This window comes from Arachis hypogaea, chromosome 7 (assembly GCF_003086295.3).
Source record: "Arachis hypogaea cultivar Tifrunner chromosome 7, arahy.Tifrunner.gnm2.J5K5, whole genome shotgun sequence".
NCBI lineage: Eukaryota > Viridiplantae > Streptophyta > Magnoliopsida > Fabales > Fabaceae > Arachis > Arachis hypogaea.
In genome coordinates this window covers 52933214-52942080 of record NC_092042.1, presented here as the reverse complement: position 1 = coordinate 52942080, position 8867 = coordinate 52933214, and the positions used below count along the sequence as shown (strand labels likewise).

The following is an 8867-nucleotide window of genomic DNA, read 5'->3' as shown; positions in this document are numbered from 1 at the left end:
AAAGGTCCTACTTATAGAGAACTAGTAGCTAGGGTTTACAGAAATGAGTAAATGACATAAAAATCCACTTCCGGGCCCACTCGGTGTGTGCTTGGGCTGAGAATTGAAGCATTTTCGCGTAGAGACTTCTCTTGGAGTTAAACGCCAGCTTTTGTGCCAGTTTGGGCGTTTAACTCCCATTCTTTTGCCAGTTCCGGCGTTTAACGCCGGGCAGTTTTGAGTTGATTTGGAATGCCGATTTGGGCCATCAAATCTCAGGCAAAGTATGGACTATTATACATTGCTGGAAAGCCCAGGATGTCTACTTTCCAAAGCAATTAAGAGCGCGCCAATTGGGCTTCTGTAGCTCCAGAAAATCCACTTCGAGTATAGGGAGGTTAGAATCCAACAGCATCTGCAGTCCTTTTTAGCCTCTGAATCAGATTTTTGCTCAGGTCCCTCAATTTCAGCCAGAAAATACCTGAAATCACAGAAAAACACACAAACTCATAGAAAAGTCTAGAAAAGTGAATTTTAACTAAAAACTAATAAAAATATAATAAAAACTAACTAAAACATACTAAAAACATACTAAAAACAATGCCAAAAAGCGTATAAATTATCCGCTCATCACTTCCCCAAAGTTAGGTGACGCGAACGCGTGGATGACGCGTCTGCGTTGCATGTGCGAACTTCAATCCACGCAAACGCGTGGACGACGCCTCCGCGTCACTTTGCCGCGACCTGTACGGACCAGAAAGCGCTGGGAGTGACTTCTGGGCTGTTTTTGACCCAGTTCTTAGCCTAGAAAATACAGATTAGAGGCTGGGAGTGGAGCAGAATCAGATCATTCATTTAACACTCAATCATTACTCACAATTTAGGTTTTAGATTTAGTTTTTAGCGAGAGAGGTTCTCTCCTCTCTCTTAGGATTTAGGATTAGGATTTCTATTAGGATTAGAATTTGTCTCATCTTCATATCAGGTTCAATATTCCTTTTACCTTGTATTTCTCTTTTACTTTTAGATACTTTGATGCTTGTATTACTTATGTTGCCTATTTGGCTTATGCACCATTCACGTTAGGATTTTTTTAAATAATATAATTTGAGGTATTTTCAGATCTATGATTTTTATCTAGCTTTTTATATTCTTGGCTTTAACTGATTAATTGGTAACTCTGGAGTTGTCAAACTCATTGTCAACTGAAAATTGGAATTCTTCAAGAATTAACTCGAGTTCCAATAACTCTAGCCTTTTCCAAGGAAAGACTAGGACCTGAGGAACCAAACTTATTCCATCCACTTGACTTACCTTCATAGTTAGAGGTTAACTTAGTGAGAGAAAAATCCAATTCTCATCACAATTGATAAGGATAACTGGGACAGGACTTCCAGTTTTCATACCTTGCCAAGAGTTTTATTAGTTATTAATTTATTAATTCTTGCAATCTATTTATCTTGCTTAAAACCTTTTTCAAACCCAAACACTGTTTTTCCATAACCAATAATAAATCATACTTCCCTGCAATTCCTTGAGAAGACGACCCAAGATTTGAATACTTCGGTTTATAAATTTATTGGATTTTGTTACTTATGACAACCAAAACGTTTGTACGAAGGGATTTTCTGTTAGTTTAGAATCTATACTCACAACGCGACTATATTTTTACAAAATTCTTTACTAGCAAAAATCCTAACGTCAATCATGCATGAATTGACTAACCACACTAACTGCATAGGCTATGTCAGGCCTGGTGTGTGATAAGTAGATGAGTTTTCCCACAAGCCTCTGGTACTGTGTCTTCTCCACCTTTGGGCTTTTCTCATCATTTCTAATTCTATGATTTTGCTCTATGGGCACTCCAGTGATCTTATAATCCAACTTACCAATCTCTTTGAGGAGATCTAGGATATATTTTCTTTGGGAAATAAAGATGCCTTGTCTAGAGAAAGCAACCTCTATCCCAAGGAAGTACTTTAACTTGCCAAGATCCTTCATCTCAAACTGAGTAGCTAACTTTTCTTTCAAAGTCTGTTTTTCTAAATCATTATCACCTGCAATAATCATATCATCTACATAGACCAAGAGTAGAGTGAGTTTGCCTTCCTGTGAATGTTTTATAAACAGAGTATGATCACCTTGGCTTTGTTGATACCCTAAAGATTTCATAGCTTGAGTAAATCTTCCAAACCAGGCACGAGGTGACTGTTTAAGACCATACAAAGCCTTTTTTAGCCTGCACACCTTATTTCCTTCACTAGTGATACCATATCCTAGTGGAATCTCCATGTACACTTCTTCTTCCAAACTTCCATGCAAGAAGGCATTTTTAACATCAAACTGATGCATCTCCCAACCAAAGTGTGCTGTTAAGGAGAGGATAATCCTAACAGTATTAATTTTTGCCACCAGAGTAAATGTCTCCTCGTAATCGATCCCATAGGTTTGGGTATATCCTTTTGCAATCAACCTTGCTTTATACCTGTCCAGTGTGCCATTAGATTGATATTTAACTGTGTATATCCACCTACAACCCACTGCTTTCTTGTCCGTTGGTCTCTCTACAATCTCCCAAATCTCGTTCCTTTCTAATACAGAATTACATTAATTAGATAGTGAAAAGTCATACATAGAATTATCATACGTAAATTGAAGGTCCTTTGAGGTTTAATTATTTTACAAAACAAAAGTAAGCTCACATAGTTGTTTTTGCATCCACTTTGTTCAGTTTTTAGCAGACAAAAAAGGCGCAAGAGTTAACTCATATCATTGATGTGGTACTACTATGGTCAAAAAGAAGAAAATTTTTGTGTTGAACATTTGTTTTGTTCATTTATCAATGTTGTAGATTCTATGACCAACAGGTCGTAGACTCATAGTGAAGGTGCACAACAATATTACATTTGTTGCTAGGCTCACCCTCCTCATTACAATTAATATTGTCAAATAAAATGGAAAAGATTTGTCAAATCAGGTGATCCTTCTTGCTACTGTATGCTTGTCAATTCTCATTTCCAAATGTGTTTTTATCATGATATTGACTCAATGTGTACTTTCTATATTGTAGCATGACTACACCTAAGGACGCTTTACGATGTAAAAAAAAGATTTGTTTGTCTATGAGTAATTGTAAGTTCTTTTATCTGGTATAGTACAAGTCAGTTAATATTATGAGATATTGATTCTGATTTAATATTTATGTGTTTTGCTGCTCCTGCTTCTATAGTTCATCCTGAAAGTTGAAATCCTATGTGGTTTGTTTCAAGGTCAGATTGATTTTAGTTATGATGTTTCGTTATGCGATTTATTTTTTAATTTATTCATTTAACTTTTGAATTGTGGTTATATGCTTTTACACAAGTAACCTGTATCTGAGAGTAGTTGTAGATGTTGGTTACTTTTCTATACAACTTTCTAATGGTCTATACTGAACTTTCTAATTTACGAATGCAGCATACTCACATGGCTTCTTTCATTCATGGTGAGTACTTTCTTTGTATTCTAATTAAATTCTTATTCTTTCCATTTTCTATCTTATTTCTTTGTTTGGAAAATAGTTGTTTTGGCTCATCAATCTGAGTTATGGGGTAAAAAATGCAAGTTATTGTTCCTTTATAACTTTAGTAGCTTGCAATTGGTACCTTATCATGTATAGAGATTTTCTTACGAGTTTTTGATATTTGATAGACTTCATTCTTTTAGATGGACAACACCCAACCACCAGCAGTGTAAACATCACCACCGCCGAGAAGCAGCGTTTAACAAAATCATCCCTCTCTTTTAATTACAAGAAGTAGGTCTATTACATCATCTTTTCACAAGTCACCATAAAATTTAACAAGGTCTCTACAATGTCTTCCATTTTCACCATTAACTATTCTCCATCTTTGGAGTTGTAATGGCATTACTATTGCTTCAGCTCTGATATCTTTATAGGTATATAAGGGTCTCTCTATAAAGGGTTCTTCTAAACTGGCTCCATAATATGTTCTTGCTTAGGGTTTTGTATAGGAAAATGATGATGGACATGGAGGCTGTGCCATGTTTTTTTTTTTTTGGATGATTTTCTCCTTTGTGTTTATGTTGTCAGTTTCTTGGTACTTTTGGTAGTAAATGCTATAAGAAAGTTTCAAGCTTTGATACTCTTGTACCTCTTGAATCTGTTGAGGTTCAATCTTCTTGTAGTGTTGGTTGGTGAAACACTCTTACATGTGGTGTCATAAGTGTGATCTGCACTTCACATTTTAAAATGGTAAATTAAGTAGATGTTTATTTCGGTACGACATACCTATATGTTTAAAATATAAATAAGTAGTAATAAATCATGTGAAAGTTATTTTCTATACCAGTATTTAATTTTTTTGTTTAAAATATATATTATATCATTTTTTAAAATATTTTTTATTTAATTTTATAAAAAATTTTAAACATCTGTATTTTATTCGATTAAATAAAAATATCTTTTTAAATTAATCAAATTTTAAAATTTAATTAATTTTAATTTCATAATTTTAAATAATTTAAACAACAAGATAAAAATATATCTGAAAAATAACAAAAATATCAAAATTGTTCGTTCAACTGGTTTCAAAAATCCTCTCTTAAATCTGTTCTTCTTTCCTCTTCCTATTCACTCTCTCTCCTGCTGGAACTCGATCTCTCTCATCTTTCTCGGTGTCGCACTCAAGCTCTCTCTCTCATCTCCAGTCTCGTAATCAAGGTCGTTGTCCCTCTTCTCGTCTCTGAGACCGGTCGTCGCCATTGCTCTTTGTCTCGTCATCCACTTGCACATAGTCGTGCGCCTTCGTTGCGCTCTTCGTCGCCGGCAGCAAAGCAGCAGGTCGTGGAGCTCGTCGTCTTCTTGCTTCGAGTCTCGCCATCAGCTTCCTTCACGCAATCAGAAATGGATGCTTAAGCCGCTTCACAATTTCGATGCTTGTTTCATGGATCTCCAAATGCCAGAAATGGATGGGTAATTGATCTTTCTATTTTCACAATTCTCAGTTTGTTTCTTGCTTTTGAATGCAATGAATCTTCTATAGTTGCCCCATAAGAACAGGTGACTTGTCTAGTAAGTCTACTTCTTACCGGAGAGAAACACATTTAACAAACCTGAATTGTAATTGACTGAAATCAAATTTAGGTTGTAAACTTGTTTTACTTATAGAAGATTTTAATGACCTACTACTTAGACTATTCAAACCTGAACTAATTTTCTCTAGGTCTCTACATTGTTGATAGTGATTAGGAAGAAACTGCCTTATTCTGTGCTCATTTTGGAAACTTCCTTATTTAGACATCTAAGTGGGAAATGGTATAGGGATATAGTCCTTTTGTCTGATTGTTATGTTTTTTCAGATTTGGTGGATGGCCAGCAAGTTTAATGCAAGAAATCTATTGAACTTTGAATGATTTTAGATAGGATGTTAGACCTCAGGATCTATGAATAAGGTGTGATTTATAAGTATTAATTTCATCTTGATTGGTGTAGTTTTGAAGTGACAAGGAAAATCCGCATACTAGAGAACGACGTAAATGAGAAAATTGCATGTGGGGAAGCATCAGCTGAAATGTTTGGGGATATCTTTTATTGGCACATTCCAATACTAGCAATGACAGCTGATGTAACTCAGGCTTCAAATGAAGAGTGCAAAAAGTGTGGGATGGCACAGTATCCTGCTAACCTCTTCTCTGCTGAAGGTTCTTTTTCTGCATATAGCAAGAAACTAGCTAGCACCATAAGGTGGACAGTAGTAGAATTGGGAATTCAAAACCAATGTACATCTTTAGGGAGAAAAATCCATAAATAGAAGTTGACTATATAGTGTTGGAGATGCCAAATTCTTTTGGGAATTATTGTGACTAATCTGCTGATGTATGCTTTGACCCTTTTCTAAATGCAATACAATACATGTATTTTTTGCTATGCTAAACTATATAACCATTTTGTAACCTTTTCAAAGACTTACTTTAAAGTTGAAGTAATTTGCAATAGTGTTGATATTTTTTCATTGCCACATACTTTCAGAATGATCAGATGCTCAATGGATGGCCATTGGGTCTTGGGTTTTTGAATATAAAGCTTAGAGTTACAGAGGCACCCGCAGCTGCACCGGTCGAGCCTTTCTCATCGAAGCAGATACCATCCACCAGCTTCTCCTCATTCTCATCCTCCAACCTTGATACTGAGGTAAAATGAACCAAATCTACTTTTGTCCCCTTTTTGTATTGAAATATATACACCAAGTTAATTAGTCTGCAAAGACACCAATATAAGAATGTATTGAGAAGAATTGGTGTTTATAACTGCTTTTTCTTGCATTGGAAACCAGCAGTCAACAGCATCTTTCTTCCAAGACAAGAGTGTATCCCTTGGGCGTCTTATAGGAATAAGAGGAGGGGAGAGAGGATGATTGTACTTGCCAAACACGTTGAGGTTTGAAGACACTACTGAGAAGAGAAGAAAACATTAGGAGATGCTTCTTGTTCTGATTCATCTAACTCAAAGGTACAAGAAGTGGATGTGTCTGGAGGCATTTGCATACCCACATTACTTGATGTCCTGCTCAGAATCAGCACCAAGAATCAGCACCAAAACTAAGAGAACTTCAAGGAACTAGCTACTCCCTACCATAAGAATATGATGCCGTCACACTAAAGAATTTAACTAGTGATTTTCATCCCATTTTTCTTGAATGGTCCATTTGATCTTTCACAACTTTATTGTAACTTAGTTATATTTCAGATTATGGGAATTATACATAATAATAAAAGAATTGGGGTTGAGTGTATTTCCACATTGATTTTATTTCTTCTTTTTATATGCAAAAAATTTAAGTTATTTATTTATGGTTATTTTCAAGTAGCTAATGAGTTGCAGCATGCATAAGATTTGAACCCTCAACCCTCAGCATTTGGTTAAGTAGACGAGTGAACTCATCACTCGAATAACCCAAAAGAAAGCGGGTGTGTATCACTGCTCAACTCAAAAGAAATAGTCAGGAATAATAAAGTGTAAATCTTGCACAAGAAAAACAAATTAGCATACAACGGAAATTATTGGGCTGTGCCAAACTCCCAATTCAAATGACCTTTATTGCTAAATAACGATAATATTATTATTAACCATATTGTAATATGTCATCACCAATTAATTGATTAAAAAACTAGTTAAATTCACTATTCTATTTTGAGTAAAGACCCAATCTGGTCTTTGTCCATTTTCACGAAGGACAAAGCGATCCCTATCCAAAAAAAAAGGGATACTTCGACCCTCGACTTTTTTATTTTGGGACAATACAGTCCTTTTGTTAAAAAATTCATTAAATAATAATAAAAATTAGTTTTGTGGAGGGTTTTATTTGTATTTTGTGGAGGTTTTAAACCCCCACAAAAATCTTTTCAACAATATAACCAATTACTACCACTACTACCATTATCTTTTTCATCCTCATTATTATCACTTTTACTTCTATTATTTTTATTGTGTAACCATATTTTATCATCATCATTATCTCTTCTACCGTCATCATCACCAATACCAATATTATCAACATTAAAGTTTTCTTCTTTTATTTCTTATTTCATGTTATTTTTTGGGTTTTTTATTTAAATAAATTATTTGCTCTCCTATTTTACGTGAATCCCCTGAATGGTTTTCTTGAACGTGAATCCCCTAAACCATATAATATATAAATCGTCCTAGGCTGGTGTGTGTTATTTAATATGTAAAACATTGTACCCTGGAACGATTTATGCATGAATTGCATAGGTGAATAAAGCATAAATCATCCCACCCTAGTGTGTTTTGGAAGTCACACATAAATCGTCCTAGCCTAGTATGAGTTATGTGTTTTCAGCTAAAACACGTTACCCTGCCACGATTTATGTGCATCTTTGTAAACCTCAACCCCCTAGCACGATTTACGTGCAAATCCCTAACCCCCACCAACCTAGCACGATTTATGTGCAAACCTAACCACCACCAACCTAGCACGATTTACGTGCATAAATACCCCTCAGCAGCCTTCAACGATTTATGCGTTAAGACCCAACCCTACTTACCCCCCACGAGTAAAGTCTCATTTGTGAGAGACTCCATTAGCGGCGAGGAGGGGAGTGGAGGGGAGGAGAGCAACGTGAAAAAATTCAAGGAAGGGTAGTGGGCGGCGGTTTTGGAGGATTGCTAAGGCGTCGGAGGAGGTGGCCTCCGGTGGACGGCGTCGACGGCGGCTGAGGGCGGCTTCCGAAGGTTGTGTTAGCGGCGGTAGGAGGCTGATTTGGTGGCTTTGTGTGGCGGTGCAATATGGCGAGGAACGACATGTACCGATTGAACGGCATCGCGCACGTGGCAGGTTATATCGACGAAGAGGTTAGTAATTAGTTTGGTTTACAACTGATATAGTCAATGTCGTTGATGTGTTTAGTTATAAGAATGTGATTCATTTGAAAAAAAAGCGGTTGTTGTGTTAGAAATTTGTGAAACGTTAAGGTTAACATGTTTAGGATAGGTTAGGGCCATGTTTGGTTTAGGAGTGAGGTTGATATCGGAAAACATATTTTTGGCTATTGTGTGATGTTGAGTTGTAACTGTGCTTGTTATTCTGTTATCAGCCAACCCAGTGTGTACGGACTATCCGCAGGCAACAAAAGATGATATTGCATGACCGTATTATGCCTTACTTAGATAGCGCCGGATTGCTGCATGTTGCTAGGCTAAATGATTATTGGTTTAAGCTGGATGCGCCACTGATTAGTGCCTTTGTTGAGCGATGGCGTCCTGAAACACATACTTTTCATATGTCATTTGGGGAGTGCACTATCACTTTACAGGATGTGGCATATCAGTTTGGCCTCCCTGTTGATGGATTTCCAGTTAGTGGTTG

At 36.3% G+C, this 8867-nt stretch overlaps 1 long non-coding RNA gene across 2 annotated transcripts; it reads left to right on the top strand.

Moving 5' to 3' along the window:
- Positions 1–4549: 4549 nt before the first annotated feature.
- LOC112704085 (uncharacterized) lies at positions 4550–6805 on the top strand. Of its 2 annotated transcripts, XR_011863489.1 has the most exons (4): positions 4550–4954; positions 5474–5682; positions 6011–6172; positions 6318–6805. It is a non-coding gene; the product is annotated as an uncharacterized lncRNA (long non-coding RNA). The 2 variants fall into 2 exon arrangements; XR_003154770.3 differs by lacking the exon at positions 5474–5682 and having other exon boundaries at positions 4554–4954; positions 6318–6803.
- The last annotated feature ends 2062 nt before the right edge of the window (positions 6806–8867 follow it).